This window comes from Nerophis lumbriciformis, linkage group LG20, assembly GCF_033978685.3.
Source record: "Nerophis lumbriciformis linkage group LG20, RoL_Nlum_v2.1, whole genome shotgun sequence".
Lineage (NCBI taxonomy): Eukaryota > Metazoa > Chordata > Actinopteri > Syngnathiformes > Syngnathidae > Nerophis > Nerophis lumbriciformis.
This window is the reverse complement of record NC_084567.2, coordinates 40,037,565-40,054,236: the sequence shown is the minus strand read 5'-3', so window position 1 is coordinate 40,054,236 and position 16,672 is coordinate 40,037,565. Positions and strand designations below refer to the sequence as shown.

General features: G+C 40.6%; 1 protein-coding gene across 1 annotated transcript in view; it reads left to right on the top strand.

The window, feature by feature from the left end:
• The first annotated feature begins 576 nt into the window (after nt 1-576).
• tsc1b (TSC complex subunit 1b) overlaps nt 577-16,672 on the top strand; it is an 82,839-nt gene continuing 66,743 nt past the window's right edge. The window contains exon 1 of the mRNA XM_072915360.1: nt 577-716. The gene's annotated coding sequence lies outside the window, so the exon portion shown is untranslated. The remainder of the gene's footprint in view (nt 717-16,672) is intronic.

The window sequence follows — 16,672 nt, the reverse complement described above, 5'->3', positions numbered from 1 at the left end:
GCGCCCGTAAGTCTTTGCTGTCGTCCAGCATTCTGTTTTTGTTTTACTTTGCAGCCAGTTAAGTTTTAGCTCCGTTCTGCATAGCCATCTCTAAGCTTCGATGAATACATGAGATTCCCAGTTCAATTCATCATCAATCATAGAAATGTGGTTTCATTTATGATTGTCTGACTTCCTACTGTAATTTTCAATAATTATTGAACTTTTTTTTTTTTTTTTTTGTAAATGTTTAGATTTTTTTTTAATTAATAATATTTTTTGTATTATTTTATTTTAATAATTGTTTTATTATTTATTTATTTTTTTCTATTTATATATATATTTTTAAATTGAATTAGTACTTAGTGCCTGATCACTAAAACGACCTGATCAGAAACGTGTTTGCGCGTGCGCAGTCAACATGTGGGTCACGCGAAAACCGCATCACACAAACTTCAGCCCTCCGCCAATGAGTCGCTGGGACAAACACTCTTGCCCTGACAGGGGCGGCGAATATTCATGCTGAGAACAAATTAAAAATGTGAATATCATCAGACACATCTGTATGTGTAATGTATATGTTGATTGGACGAGTGACACGCAGTATTAGTGGCGGCGGGTTACTTAAGGGATTAGTTTACATGCAGCCTTGATGACGGCGGAGGCTGACATTGGTGCGGAAGGGCTGTGAGGCGTTCAAGATGGCGGCGCCCTGTGGAGTGGAGCTACTCTAACAGGTAAACATCTCGGATTATTTTCATTAAAACTGCTTTTTTCCACAGAGAACATCAGCGCGCGGGTTTTTGCTTCTTCCCCGAAACACCCGCTCTCGGACTCAGTCTTCTGTCGTGCGCGCTGAACATCCCGAGCGAGTGCGGCCAGCTAATGTTAGCTGCTGACTTGTTGTCGTCATGCACACACACACACACACACACACACACACACACACACACACACACACACACACACACACACACACACACACACACACACACACACACACACACACACACACACACACACAAAAAAACACACACAGACACATGCACACACGCACACAGAGACACACACAAACACAGACACACGCACACACACACACACACACACACACACACACACACACACACACACACACACACACACACACACACACATTGATGTCACCCTTGAAGCGATGCGTGCATGTTAGTATTTAGGGATGAAGTAAAGCAACCCTGGCCATTGTTCTCTCACACTTGTTTACGCCAAGCAGCAGCACACACTGGTCACTACACACACACACACACACACACACACACACACACACATTTACATATATACTTATACACAAACAGCACGCAGTGGTCAGTACACACACACATTTACACACACACATATATACGTATGCATACACACTCTTGCTTGCAGTATACATATGCACATACATATACACATTCACGTACACACACACTTGCATTGCAGTATACATATACACATACATATACACTTGTATTGCACTATACACATACATATATAAACATTCACATACACACACTTGCATGGCAGTATACATATACACATACATATACATAAAAATATACACACACATGTACACTTTTATTGCAGTATACATATGCACATACATATACACATACCGTACATATACACGGGTTGGGGAGGAGATGTTGCCCCAAGTGGAGGAGTTCAAGTACCTAGGAGTCTTGTTCACGAGTGAGGGAAGAGTGGATCGTGAGATCGACAGGCGGATCGGTGCGGCGTCTTCAGTAATGCGGACGCTGTATCGATCCGTTGTGGTGAAGAAGGAGCTGAGCCGGAAGGCAAAGCTCTCAATTTACCGGTCGATCTACGTTCCCATCCTCACCTATGGTCACGAGCTTTGGGTTATGACCGAAAGGACAAGATCACGGGTACAAGCGGCCCAAATGAGTTTCCTCCGCCGGGTGGCGGGGCTCTCCCTTAGAGATAGGGTGGGAAGCTCTGTCATCCGGGAGGAGCTCAAAGTAAAGCCGCTGCTCCTCCACATGGAGAGGAGCCAGATGAGGTGGTTCGGGCATCTGGTCAGGATGCCACCCGAACGCCTCCCTAGGGAGGTGTTTAGGGCACGTCCGACCGGTAGGAGGCCGCGGGGAAGACCCAGGACACGTTGGGAAGACTATGTCTCCCGGCTGGCCTGGGAACGCCTCGGTGTCCCAAAGGAAGAGCTGGACGAAGTGGCTGGGGAGAGGGAAGTCTGGGCTTCCCTGCTTAGGCTGCTGCCCCCGCGACCCGACCTCGGATAAGCGGAAGAAGATGGATGGATGGATGGATATACACTTGTATTGCAGTATACATATACACATGCATATACCGGTACATATATACATACACACATACATATACACATTCACATACACACTAGGGATGTCCCGATCCAGGTTTTTGCACTTCCGATCCGATACCGATATTGTTTTTGCACTTCCGATCCGATACCGATACTGACCGATAATGGCCTATCCGAGCATGTATTAAAGTTTAAAGTTATTTAGCCTACTTAGTTGTCAGAATCATGTTGAAAAGGGTTTTAGTACTCTTGATAACAACTAGCCAGCTGAATTAGGTGAGTTTGAATAACACACAATGGTTGGTAACAAGAAACTGAACTGTTTATTCAAGGATAAACACAAAATAGACTAAATTATACATGACAAACAGAAATGGCATCATTGAACTAGGGCTGGGCGATATGGCCTTTTTTTTTTTTTAATATTGCGATATTTTAAGGCCATATTGCGATACACGATATATATCTCGATATTTTGCCTAAGCCTTGAATGAACACTTGATTCATATAATCACAGCAGTATGATGATTCTATGTGTCTACATTAAAACATTCTTCTTCATACTGCATTAATATATGCTACTTTTAAACTTTCATGCAGAGAAGGAAATCACAACTAAAAAAATCACTAATTTTTTCATACGGTGTTGATGTGGAAATTTTTGCCTCTGCATTTTGATGGTGTGGGCGTGTGGCACCGAATGGAGATAAGCGTCTCGACATACGCTACAATATTTGAACAATAATGACGAAAACTGTTTTCTCTGTCGTGTCCGTGTGTCGAAAATGGTTATGCGCTTATTTTTTTATTTGATTTTGTGCGTGGCATAGATTTGCTATGCGCAGAGGACGCTTAAACAGTGCGCAATTGCACAGGCGAGCACCTTAGAGGGAGCGTTGCTCGCACGGCTGCGCTAGCATCACAGCTAACGTTAGCCATGCTGCTACCTCTCTGCTCGGGGAGGACATATACGTATGTGACGTATGACGTGACAGTATGTGACGTATGACGTGACAGTATGTGACGTATGATGTGAGAGTATGTGACGTATGACGTGACAGTATGTGACGTGTGTAAGAAGGTGCACTTGCTGTCTGTGAGAGGGAAACACAGGAAAGAGTGATATACACTTGTATTGCAGTAAACATATACACATTCTAGGGGTGTAACGGTACGTGTATTTGTATTGAACTGTTTTGGTACGGGGGTTTCGGTTCAGTTCGGAGGTGTACCGAACGAGTTTTCCACACGAACATATTAAGTAGCTGCCTCCGCTTCCTTCTGCCTCTGTCTCTGTCAGTCCTCTACACAGCACCCAGCATTGTCCCACCCACACAACCATCTGATTGGTTACACACAGAGCGGTAACAGCCAATCAGCAGTGCGTATTCAGAGCGGTAACAGCCAATCAGCAGTGCATATTCAGAGCGCAGAGAGTCAGTGCTTAGCGTTTAGCAGGTAAGCATCAGGCCACGGACTCTCCCCAAATTATAATAAACACCTCCCAGTCAACTACTAGTAACATCACTATGAGCCCGTTGACCTTCTAGAAATATAAAAGGCAGCTCAGCTCGCTCGCAGTCCTGGCTTGAGGTGAAGGCTAATTCGCTTTGAGCGTAACGTTAGCTCATTTTGCGGTGTGTGTGTGTGTGTGTGTGTTACGGACAGCAAAGCCCTGTCTGTCTGTTATTTCACTTTACCTTTTTCTGTGTTGATTGAGCTGTGTTGAAGCAGGACATTATGTTAAATGAAGAGTTTCTGTCTCTGATAGTTGATATAATAATGTAAGTGCATCATTAAGCCTACATGAACTCCATGGTGTTCAGGGATGAATTGTCTCTCCTATTGCTATTGTACTTATTTTTTCAGCTATAGTTACATTAATCATTAGTAAAGCAGCAGCCTAGTTTTGAATGGCAGGGTCCCTGCTATCACATGTTGATCAAAATATAACATTCTCAAAATAGAAATCAACTACAGGCTTCCCAAATGTTGTAATAAATTAAGCATGATGAGTTGACTTGAAACTGTTTAATGTTGCACTTTTTATATGTAGAAGAAAAGTTTTGTCATTTGATTTAATCTGAGCAACAACTTGAGGCAGTTTAATGTTGATTAACGTGGGCAGAATTATTATAGTGTTCTCAATGTTAAAAGGATAAAGCCATTGTTTACAAATTTGGTAAATAAATAACCAAAAAATGTATATTTTGTTGTTTTCTTACTGTACCGAAAATGAACCGACCTGTGACCTCTAAACCGAGGTACGTACCGAACTGAAATGTTTGTGTACCGTTACACCTCTAGTTGTATAGAACATTATGGAAGTACATCATATAACCCTTCATGAACGACGTGGTCTTGAATAGTGTATGATATTGCTAATGCATTTTAGGGAGCTATTTATTTATTAAACAGTTTATTTAACTTTATAAGAAATGCAACTGGAAGGCAGTGTTCATACACCCTGGGACAAGTCGCCAATTAGGCCACATTATGTGCAGATTGGAGTGGGCAATTGAATTATGAGTATTTATATTATGTTTATTTCCAAATCAAATCAGACTTACCCTGAAGGCAGCCAGATAATTAGTGACTTTCCTGGTATACATGATATGATTATTAGCAAGAAATGCACTCGTTGTTGAACTGCAGAACAATTCTAAAATATTTTTTAGAAAGCCTCCATGGGCATCATAACAATTAGGTTATTATTGAATTATTTTAATTATGTCTGTTGATTTAATTGTGTCCTGAATCAGTGTTGGCAAAATGGAGTGTACTACTTCAGTTGGAGGCCAGAACTAGACTTTGCATCAGCTTGGGATACATGGATATGGCAATTTCATATTAAGGTTATTATGAACAAAATATTTACGGTCATAATAATAATATTGAGTTTTATTTATAATGCACTTTATATTTCTGGAATCTTAAAGTGCTGCAGATTGGAAAAGAGACAAATACAATTTTATTCAAATGTATATCTCATTATTGTTCCATCCATCCATCTTCTTCCGCTTATCCGAGGTCGGGTCGCGGGGGCAGCAGCCTAAGCAGGGAAGCCCAGACTTCCCTCTCCCCAGCCACTTCGTCCAGCTCTTCCTGTGGGACCCCGAGGCGTTCCCAGGCTAGCCGGGAGACATAGTCTTCCCAACGTGTCCTGGGTCTTCCCCGCGGCCTCCTACCGGTCGGACGTGCCCTAAACACCTCCCTAGGGAGGCGTTCGGGTGGCATCCTGACCAGATGCCCGAACCACCTCATCTGGCTCCTCTATATGTGGAGGAGCAGCGGCTTTACTTTGAGCTCCCCCCGGATGGCAGAGCTTCTCACCCTATCTCTAAGGGAGAGCCCCGCCACCCGGCGGAGGAAACTCATTTCGGCCGCTTGTACCCGTGATCTTGTCCTTTCGGTCATAACCCAAAGCTAATGACCATAGGTGAGGATGGGAACGTAGATCGACCGGTAAATTGAGAGCTTTGCCTTCCGGCTCAGCTCCTTCTTCACCACAACGGATCGATACAGCGTCCGCATTACTGAAGACGCCGCACCGATCCGCCTGTCGATCTCACGATCCACTCTTCCCTCACTCGTGAACAAGACTCCGAGGTACTTGAACTCCTCCACTTGGGGCAAGATCTCCTCCCCAACCCGGAGATGGCACTCCACCCTTTTCCGGGTGAGAACCATGGACTCGGACTTGGAGGTGCTGATTCTCATCCCAGTCGCTTCACACTCGGCTGCGAACCGATCCAGTGAGAGCTGAAGATCCTGGCCAGATGAAGCCATCAGGACCACATCATCTGCAAAAAGCAGAGACCTAATCCTGCAGCCACCAAACCAGATCCCCTCAACGCCTTGACTGCGCCTAGAAATTCTGTCCATAAAAGTTATGAACAGAATGGTTGACAAAGGGCAGCCCTGGCGGAGTCCAACCCTCACTGGAAACGGGTGCGACTTACTGCCGGCAATGCGGACCAAGCTCTGGCACTGAGCATACAGGGAGCGGACTGCCACAATCAGACAGTCCGATACCCCATACTCTCTGAGCACTCCCCACAGGACTTCCCGAGGGACACGGTCGAATGCCTTCTCCAAGTCCACAAAACACATGTAGACTGGTTGGGCAAACTCCCATGCACCCTCAAGGACCCTGCCGAGAGTATAGAGCTGGTCCACAGTTCCACGACCAGGACGAAAACCACACTGTTCCTCCTGAATCCGAGGTTCGACTATCCGGCGCAGCCTCCTCTCCAGTACACCTGAATAGACCTTACCGGGAAGGCTCATTATTGTTGAATGTGCTTAAAAACTACACACACTGACATCTTTGAACCTTTTATTTTTTTCCTTAAAAACAAATAGACAATAATATACCGTATTTTTTGGACTATAAGTCGCAGTTTTTTTCATAGTTTGGCCGGGTGTGCGACTTATACTCAGGAGCGACTTATGTGTGAAATTATTAACACATTACCGTAAAATATCAAATAATATTATCTAGCTCATTCACGTAAGAGACTAGACGTATGATATTTCATGGGATTTCGCGATTAGGAGTGACAGATTGTTTGGTAATGTTCTATATGTTATAGTTATTTGAATGACTCTTACCATAATATGTTACGTTAACATACCAGTTGGTTATTTATGCCTCATATAACGTACACTTACCGTATTTTCCGCACCATAAGGCGCCCTGGGTTAAAAGCCGCACCTTCAATGAACGGCATATTTCAAAACTTTGTCCACCTATAAGCCGCCCGGTGTTGTAAGCCGCATCTAACTGCGCTAAAGGAATGTCAAAAAAACAGTCAGATAGGTCAGTCAAACTTTAATAATATATTAAAAACCAGCGTTCTAACAACTCTGTTCACTCCCAAAATGTACGCAAATGTGCAATCACAAACATACGTATATCAACATGGACAGAGCTGCGTGAAAAAAACCACCCGGCCTCTTCGCGTAAACTTAAACTTACCTTAACCACTCGCTCATCTTTTCTTCATCCATCCCTTCGAGTTAGCTTTTATGATGACGCCGGCTGGAAAGGTCTCTTTTGGCAAGGTCTTCCTTTTGAATATCACCATGGGTGGAAGTTTCTGGCCATTAGCATGGCAAGCTAGAACCACAGTGAAGGATGACTTCTCATTCCCTGTGGTGCGAATATTCACCGTACGTGCTCCCGTTGTATCCACAGTGCGGTTCACAGGAATATCAGTTGCTGTGAAATAGTAATCCGTGTGCGGATGGAGAGATTGCGTCTTTTCATGAACCGGATCCCTGACGCTTAGTAGGAGCCATTTTGTGGTCTTTACAGATGTAAACACACAAAGGAAATGAAACATACGGTATATCCGCGCGCTTTTTCTTCTTCTACGCGGGCGGGTGGTTTCTTACAGTAGAAGAAGAAGCGCTTCCTGTTCTATGGGGGCGGGTGCTTACCTTGGCGGTTGCTTGCGTAGAAGAAGAAGCGCTTCCTGTTCTACCGGGAAAAAAGATGGCGGCTGTTTACCGTAGTTGCGAGATCGAAACTTTATGAAAATGAATCGTAATATTAATCCATATATAAAGCGCACCGGGTTAAAAGCCGCACTGTCAGCTTTTGAGTAAATTTGTGGTTTTTAGGTGCGGCTAATAGTGCGGAAAATACGGTAAACGCCTTTCTATTATTCGCTCTCAGAGCGATGACGTCACAACGTAACGTCACATCGGGAAGCAATCCGCCATTTTCTCAAACACATTACAAACACCGAGTCAAATCAGCTCTGTTATTTTCCGTTTTTTCGACTGTTTTCCGTACCTTGGAGACATCATGCCTCGTTGGTGTGTTGTCGGAGGGTGTAACAACACGAACAGGGACGGTATTCAAGTTGCACCAGTGGCCCAAAGATGCGAAAGTGGCAAGAAATTGGACGTTTGTTCCGCACACTTTACCGACGAAAGCTATGCTACGACAGAGATGGCAAGAATGTGTGGATATCCTGCGACACTCAAAGCAGATGCATTTCCAACTGGACTGGACAGATCAGCTTTCAGGAAAAGAGAGCAGATGAGGGTATGTCTACAGAATATATTAATTGATGAAAACTGGGCTGTCTGCACTCTCAAAGTGCATGTTGTTGCCAAATGTATTTCATATGCTGTAAACCTAGTTCATAGTTGTTAGTTTCCTTTAATGCCAAACAAACACATACCAATCGTTGGTTAGAAGGCGATCGCCGAATTCGTCCTCGCTTTCTCCCGTGTCGCTGGCTGTCGTGTCGTTTTCGTCGGTTTCGCTTGCATACGGTTCAAACCGATATGGCTCAATAGCTTCAGTTTCTTCTTCAATTTTGTTTTCGGTACCTGCCTCCACACTATAACCATCCGTTTCAATACATGCGTAATCTGTTGAATCGCTTAAGCCGCTGAAATCCGAGTCTGAATCCGAGCTAATGTCGCTATTCCTTGCTGTTCTATCCGCCATGTTTGTTTGTGTTGGCATCACTATGTGACGTCACAGGAAAATGGACGGGTGTATATAACAATGGTTAAAATCAGGCACTTTGAAGCTTTTTTTTAGGGATATTGCGTGATTGGTAAAATTTAGAGAAAAAAATTGAAAAATAAAATAAGCCACTGGGAACTGATTTTTAATGGTTTTAACCCTTCTGAAATTGTGATAATGTTCCCCTTTAAAAACTACACACACTAACATCTTTGAACCTTTTATTTTTTTCCTTTAAAAAAAACAAACTATAATATACCGTATTTTTCAGACTATAAGTCGCAGTTTTTTTCATAGTTTGGCCGGGGGTGCGACTTATACTCAGGAGCAGAGGTGGGTAGTAACGCACTACATTTACTCCGTTACATCTACTTGAGTAACTTTTGGGATACATTGTACTTCTAAGAGTAGTTTTAATGCAACTTACTTTTACTTTTACTCCGCTACTTTTATCTACATTCAGCTCGCTACTCGCTACTAATTTTTATCGATCTGTTAATGCACGCTTTGTTTGTTTTGGTCTGTCAGACAGACCTTCAAAGTGCCTGCGTTACTGGTGACGTTTCATTCCGTTCCACCAATAAAATGCAGTCACTAGTGACGTTTGACTCCGTTCCACCAATCAGATGCAGTCACTGGTGACGTTGGACCAATCAAACAGAGCCAGGCGGTCACATGACCTGACTTAAACAAGTTGAAAAACTTATTGAGGTGTTACCATTTAGTGGTCAATTGTACGGAATATGTACTGTACTGTGCAATCTACTAATAAAAGTTCCAATCAATCAATCAAAAGTGTGAAGGAAAAAAGACACTTTTTTATTTCAAACGTACATCCCGTCACAAGCCTAAAGACTGACTGCACAGTTCCTGTCTTCACAATAAAAGTGCCGCTCCATCGCGCCTGCGCTTTCAAAATAAGAGTCTCCGAAAGCCAGCGCAAACAAGCTAGCAAGCTACGGAATTTGCCGCCAATGTATTTCTTGTAAAGTGTGTGAAAACGAATATGGAAGCTGGACAAATAAGATACCAAAAACCAACCACTTTCATGTGGTATTAGACAGAAAGGAGGAACTTTTTTTCTCCTGCATTTGAAAACGTGGATGTTAAGCACTGCTGTCTGATTCCAATCAATGCAAGTCATCAGAATCAGGTAATACACCAACTTATATTCTTGTCAACATGAAAGAAAGGAATCTATATGTGTTAAACATGCATGTATATTCATTAAAACACCTTTAACATGTAAACAAAAACGGCAAAATAAATAAATATAAATGATATACTGTATATATCAATGTATGTATATATATATATATATATATATATATATATATATATATATATATATATATATATATATATATATATATATATATGATATGTGTGTGTATGTTACTCATCAGTTACTCAGTACTTGAGTAGTTTTTTCACAACATACTTTTTACTTTTACTCAAGTAAATATTTGGGTGACTACTCATTACTTTTACTTGAGTAATAAATCTCTAAAGTAACAGTACTCTTACTTGAGTACAATTTCTGGCTACTTTACCCACCTCTGCTCAGGAGCGACTTATGTGTGAAATGATTAACACATTAGCGTAAAATATAAAATAATATTATTGATCTCATTCACGTAAGAGACTAGACGTATAAGATTTCATGGGATTTAGCGATTAGGAGTGACAGATTGTTTGGTAAACGTATAGCATGTTCTATATGTTATAGTTATTTGAATGACTCTTACCATAATATGTTACGTTAACATACCAGTTGGTTATTTATGCCTCATATAACGTACACTTATTCAGCCTGTTGTTCACTATTCTTTATTTATTTTAAATTGCCTTTCAAATGTCTATTCTTGGTGTTGGCTTTTATCAAATACATTCCCCCAAAAATGCGACTTATACTCCAGTGCGACTTATACTCCGAAAAATACAGTACTTACCTTGACAAAAGAAACATTTAACATTGTTATTTGAGTGTTTGAATATGTATATCTTCTTTTGTTTGAATTTGCTAAGGTTTTAGAGTGTTTTTAATGATAAAAAGCAAAACCACGGTCGCATGTTTTCGGTTTATGTGACTTCACGCGGGTTCTCTTCCCATTGCTGACAAGTGTGTGTCATATGCCTTCATGTAGAGTTATTTTACTGTGTTCTTAGAGCGCACAGCCTGTAGGCTCAATTTACACAGAAAAATAACTGTTGCTCAGACAACAATTTGTTTATGTAACTTTACATTGGGGTATGTTGTTTCTTAATGCATTTAAGACGGCTAGTATCTAAACACAAGGTTGCTTCTCCGGTAAGTGAGCAGTATCACCGGTCTGAGTTTATCGAAGTGCGGTAATTAACCACGATTTTACGATAATTTTAATTTAAAATGGAAATATTAAACATTGAGAGTTTTACTGGGCTTTACCGGGGTAATCCTCACCATCAGCGATGCCCTCTCAGAGCTTTGTTTGCTTTAATGTTATTATAGTATATTTTATATGAGGCTGTAATAAACTCCACTCTACAAGCAAATAGGATATGCACAAATGTAGGCACTGTATGTCCCAAAAGGAAACATGAGGGAGGTATACAATAAGAAAGGAAATACAGAAAAACAGGAACTCATCTTAACAGGAAAAACTCCATTCTAAATTTAAAAAAGCGACGGTTTAAAATATTATTTTGGTATTTATTAAATACAAAACAGTCACACATAAAGGGTTAATTAACTCGGCCTCTCCAAATAAAATAGTATACAGTCGTTATCAAAAGTTTACATAGACTTGTTAAGAACATCATGTCATGGCTGTCTTGAGTTTACAATAATTTCTGCAACTCTTATTTGTTTGTGATGTAGTGATTGGAGCACATACTTGTTGGTCACAAAAAACATTCATGAAGTTTGCTTCTTTTATGAATTTATTATGGGTCTACTGAAAATGTGAGGGTCAAAAGTATACATACAGCAAAGTTAATATTTGCTTACATGTCCCTTGGCAAGTTTACCTGCAATAAGGCGCTTTTTGGTAGCCATCCACAAGCTTCTGCTTGAATTTTTGACCACTCCTCTTGACAAAATTGGTGCAGTTCAGCTAAATGTGTTGCTTTTCTGACATGGACTTGTTTCTTCAGCATTGTCCACACGTTTAAGTCAGGACTTTGGGAAGGCCATTGTAAAACCTTCATTCTAACCCGATTTAGCCATTCCTTTACCACTTTTGACGTGTGTTTGGGGTAGGGATGTCCCGATCCAGGTTTTTGCACTTCCGATCTGATACCGATGTTGTTTTTGCACTTCCGATCCGATACCGATACTGACCGATACTGGCCTATCTGAGCATGTATTAAAGTTTAAAGTTATTTAGCCTACTTAGTTGTCAGAATCATGTTGAAAAGGGTTTTAGTACTCTTGATAACAACTAGCCAGCTGAATTAGGGGAGTTTGAATAACACACAATGGTTGGTAACAAGAAACTGACCTGTTTATTCAAGAATAAACACAAAATAGACAAAATTATACATGACAAACAGAAATGGCATAATTGAACTAGGGCTGGGCGATATGGCCTTTTTTTTTTTAATATTGCGATATTTTAAGGCCATATTGCACTACACGAAATATATCTCGATATTTTGCCTTAGCCTTGAATGAACACTTGATGCATATAATCACAGCAGTATGATGATTCTATGTGTCTACATTAAAACATTCTTCTTCATACTGCATTAATATATGCTACTTTTAAACTTTCATGCAGAGAAGGAAATCACAACTAAAAAAAAATCACTATTTTTTTCATACGGTGTTGATGTGGAAATGTTTGCCTCGGCATTTTGATGGTGTGGTCGTGTGGCACCGAATGGAGATAAGCGTCTCGACAGACGTTACAATATTTGAACAATGATGACGAAAACTGTTTTCTCTGTCGTGTCCGTGTGTCGAAAATTGTTATGCGCCTATTTTTTTATTTATTTTGTGCGTGGCATAGATTTGCCGTGCGCAGAGGACGCTTGAGCAGTGCGCAATTGCGCAGGCGCGCACCTTAAGAGGGAGCGTTGCTCGCACGGCTGCGCTAACATCACAGCTAACGTTAGCCATGCTGCTACCTCTCTGCCCGGGGAGGGCGTATACGTATGTGACGTATGACGTGACAGTATGTGACGTGTGTAAGAAGGTGCGCTCGCTGTCTGTAAGAGGGAGACACAGAAAAGAGTGAGAAGAGCCTGTCGTGTAATGCCAGCAGTTAAAAGCAACTGCGTGAGAATCCACAGACCTGTGGATGTGTTGAAGGTGTGCTGGAAAATGCGGAACGGTAATTAGGGAACAGCAGAAAAGTTGAATGTATTATTTAAATCGGTGCGTTGGAAAACACGGACCGGAGTTTTTTTTTAACTGGATCTGGATCGGCATTTTCCCATGCCTTGCCGATACGCATTTTTTGGTAAATATCGGCGACCGATCCGATCCAAATATCGGATCGGGACATCCCTAGTTTGGGGTCATTGTCCTGTTGGAACACTCAACTGTGCCCAAGACCCAACCTCCGGGCTGATGATTTTAGTTTGTCCTGAAGAATTTGGAGGTAATCCTCCTTTTTCATTGTCCCATTTAAAGCACCAGTTCCATCGGCAGCAAAACAGGCCCAGAGCATAATACTACCACCACCATGCTTGACGGTGGATATGGTGTTCCTGGGATTAAAGGCCTCACCTTAATTTGGCTGCAGTGGAACAACCCACTCTATGCTCCGAATAAATGAAAAGAAAGTCGCGTTAGGAGCTGATTCTGAACGAAAGTTGAACACACTTGTCAATAGCCTATTATTTACGCCACTATGTATCAGTTCATACACTGTATGACTTGTTTCCATGTAAAGACCCTTATTTTTAAGGTGTGGCAGATTTTACCTTGCCGTGGCGCCGCAAACCCTGGTTTCTTTTATAAAAGACAATGGTTAATATACAGGATCTAAATGGCCAGAAGAGGTCACATCATTACATCGTCATTGTTTGACGCGGCTACACTGGGTTTGTGTTGAGGTTTGTCAGAAAGACCTTACCTCAATACCAGACCTCCAAAGCTGTTAACCAAGGGGGAGACTTTAACTCCTCCCAGTAAGCCTTGATCATCTCAATACACTGGCATGGAAACAGATGTTTAAGAAGATTCAGAGTGAGTTCCTCCAATGCAAACCTATGTACCAGACTGACATCTCTTTTTACAGTCATGGCATTTTTAAGCCAACTGCACCTCAATTGTGCTTTCATCCACTTGCAAATTGAACTTTGACCTTTGTTGTTATTCTAATATCCAAAGGAATCATATAAACAAGCAATTTGACTTTGTTGTATAACAGTTTGGCCCCATTCTTTATTGTTATTGCTACACTACGTAACATTTTTCATTATTCTGCCAAACGTAATTATTTAAAAAAAAATGAGTTCAACAGAGAATTAAGATGTTGGTGTGCTTGCAAAAGGGGTTGTTGTTGACAGCTTGCATCCAAATGTCATATGGAAGTGAGCGGTGGTGTTGCATAAAGGTCCTTTGTTTCTTCTTGACCGTTCCCAGGCTGTCTGAGATCACGCTAAGGGTGACTCAAATTGGAGTCTCTTACTTGTCCTTGCCCGTCTATCTTTCACAACAAACCTTTTGAATATGGAAAATGTTTGAGGATTTTTCTAATTTATATATTTGTCCGTTTTAAAATAAACTATATACATGTACGTGTGGATGTTATATATTTTATGGACTATAATAAATACTGTATTGACCTGAGTATAAAACGGGATTAGAAGTTAATTCATGTACACCAGGGGTGCTCACACTTTTTCTGCAGGCGAGCTACTTTTCAATTGATCAAGTCGTGGGGATCTACCTCATTCATATATGTAATTTATATTTACTTATTTATGAAATATATGTTTTTGTTAATAAGTTAAAGGTGTTTAATGATAATGCAAGCATGTTTAACACATATAGTTAATATTGTTAATACATTAAAGGTGTTTAATGATAATGCAAGCATGTTTAACACATATAGTTAATATTGTTAATAAATTAAAGGTGTTTAATGATAATGCAATCATGTTTAACACATAGTTAATATTGTTAATAAATTAAAGGTGTTTAATGATAATACAAGAATGTTTAAAACATATAGTTAATATTGTTAATAAATTAAAGGTGTTTAATGATAATACAAGTATGTTTAATACATATAGTTAATATTGTTAACAAGTTAAAGGTGTTTAAAGATAATACAAGCATGTTTAATACATGTAGTTAATATTGTTAACAAGTTAAAGGTGTTTAAAGATAATACAAGCATGTTTAATACATATAGTTAATATTGTTAACAAGTTAAAGGTGTTTAATGATAATACAAGCATGGTTAATACATATAGTTAATAATATTAATAAGTTAAAGGTGTTTAAAGATAATACAAGCATGTTTAACACATAGTTAATATTGTTAACAAGTTAAAGGTGTTTAATGATAATACAAGCATGTTTAACACATATAGTTAAAATTGTTAATAAGTTAAAGGTGTTTAAAGATAATGCAAGCATGTTTAACACATATAGTTAATATTGTTAACAAGTTAAGGTGTTTAAAGATAATACAGGCATGTTTAACACATATAGATTCCTTTCTTTCATGAAGACAAGAATATAAGTTGGTGTATTACCTGATTCTGATGACTTGCATTGATTGGAATCAGACAGTGGTGCTAAAAACGTCCGCATTTTCGAATGGAGGAGAAAAAAGTCCTCCTTTCTGTCCAATACCACGTGAAAGTGGTTGGTTTTTGGCATCTTGTTTGTCCAGCTTCCGTACTCCTTTGTATACACTTTACAAGAAATACATTGTCGGCAAACTCCGTAGCTTGCTAGCTTGTGCACGCCAGCTTTCTGAGACTCTTGTTTTGTTAGCGCAACTGTGCAGTCGGTCTTTGGAGTTTTGACAACAGGTACGGCGCCAGAGTCTGTTGAAATAAAGTGTTTCTCGCCTTCCAGTCGGTAATTTTAATGAGCTGGCAGCAGCCAGCGTCATCTCAGAAGACCCTCGGGTGCCGTGAATGTCAATCAAGTGACGAAAGTGACGTCATAGTGAAGATTTATGATCGCTCATTTTTAGGACTATTTTTTTAATGCCTGGCTGGTGATCGACTGACACACCCTCCGAGATCGACCGGTAGCTCGCGATCGACGTAATGAGCACCCCTGATGTACACCAACAAACAGACCGTTGCCGATTGCGGCCCACCGGTGTGTATTAATGTTTTGCTTATGGATCATCCAACTAAATAGTAATACATATTGATGCATAACCTTTGTTGATAATCTATCACTCTCCCTTAAAACAAACCTACCATAACATGCTTTTATCTTAGCTTTGCAGGTTAACCCAATTACAGTACTAGGGCGATTACTTGGGGGCACGATCTGTACTTTGGAAACCTTTCCTTAACTCCAAATCAACCAAGATAATGACTGAGTCCTTCATAACTACCGAAACTACAACCCATGACTGAGCATTCAATTGCTAACTGAGACACAGCTGCACTGTGACTAATGTGAATGTGTATAAGTATTTATCGTCCCATTTGCCATTTCTTGGGAATAATGCTTAGCTCTTACTGTCGTTAATCATGTTTCTTCCCAGAGGGAAGTGTGTTTGCATGACATATGACTGCAGTGAATAAGAGGTCAAATATGCTGGAATTTTGATTGTTTGGTTGTTCCAGTCTACCATGGAAGAGGAGTCTTGTCACATGTCATACTATGCAAACCCCACCTACTTGCAATTGTTTTTGTGTATTTGAATTAGGGGTTTCCCGATCCGATATTTGGATCGGATCGGCCGCCGATATTT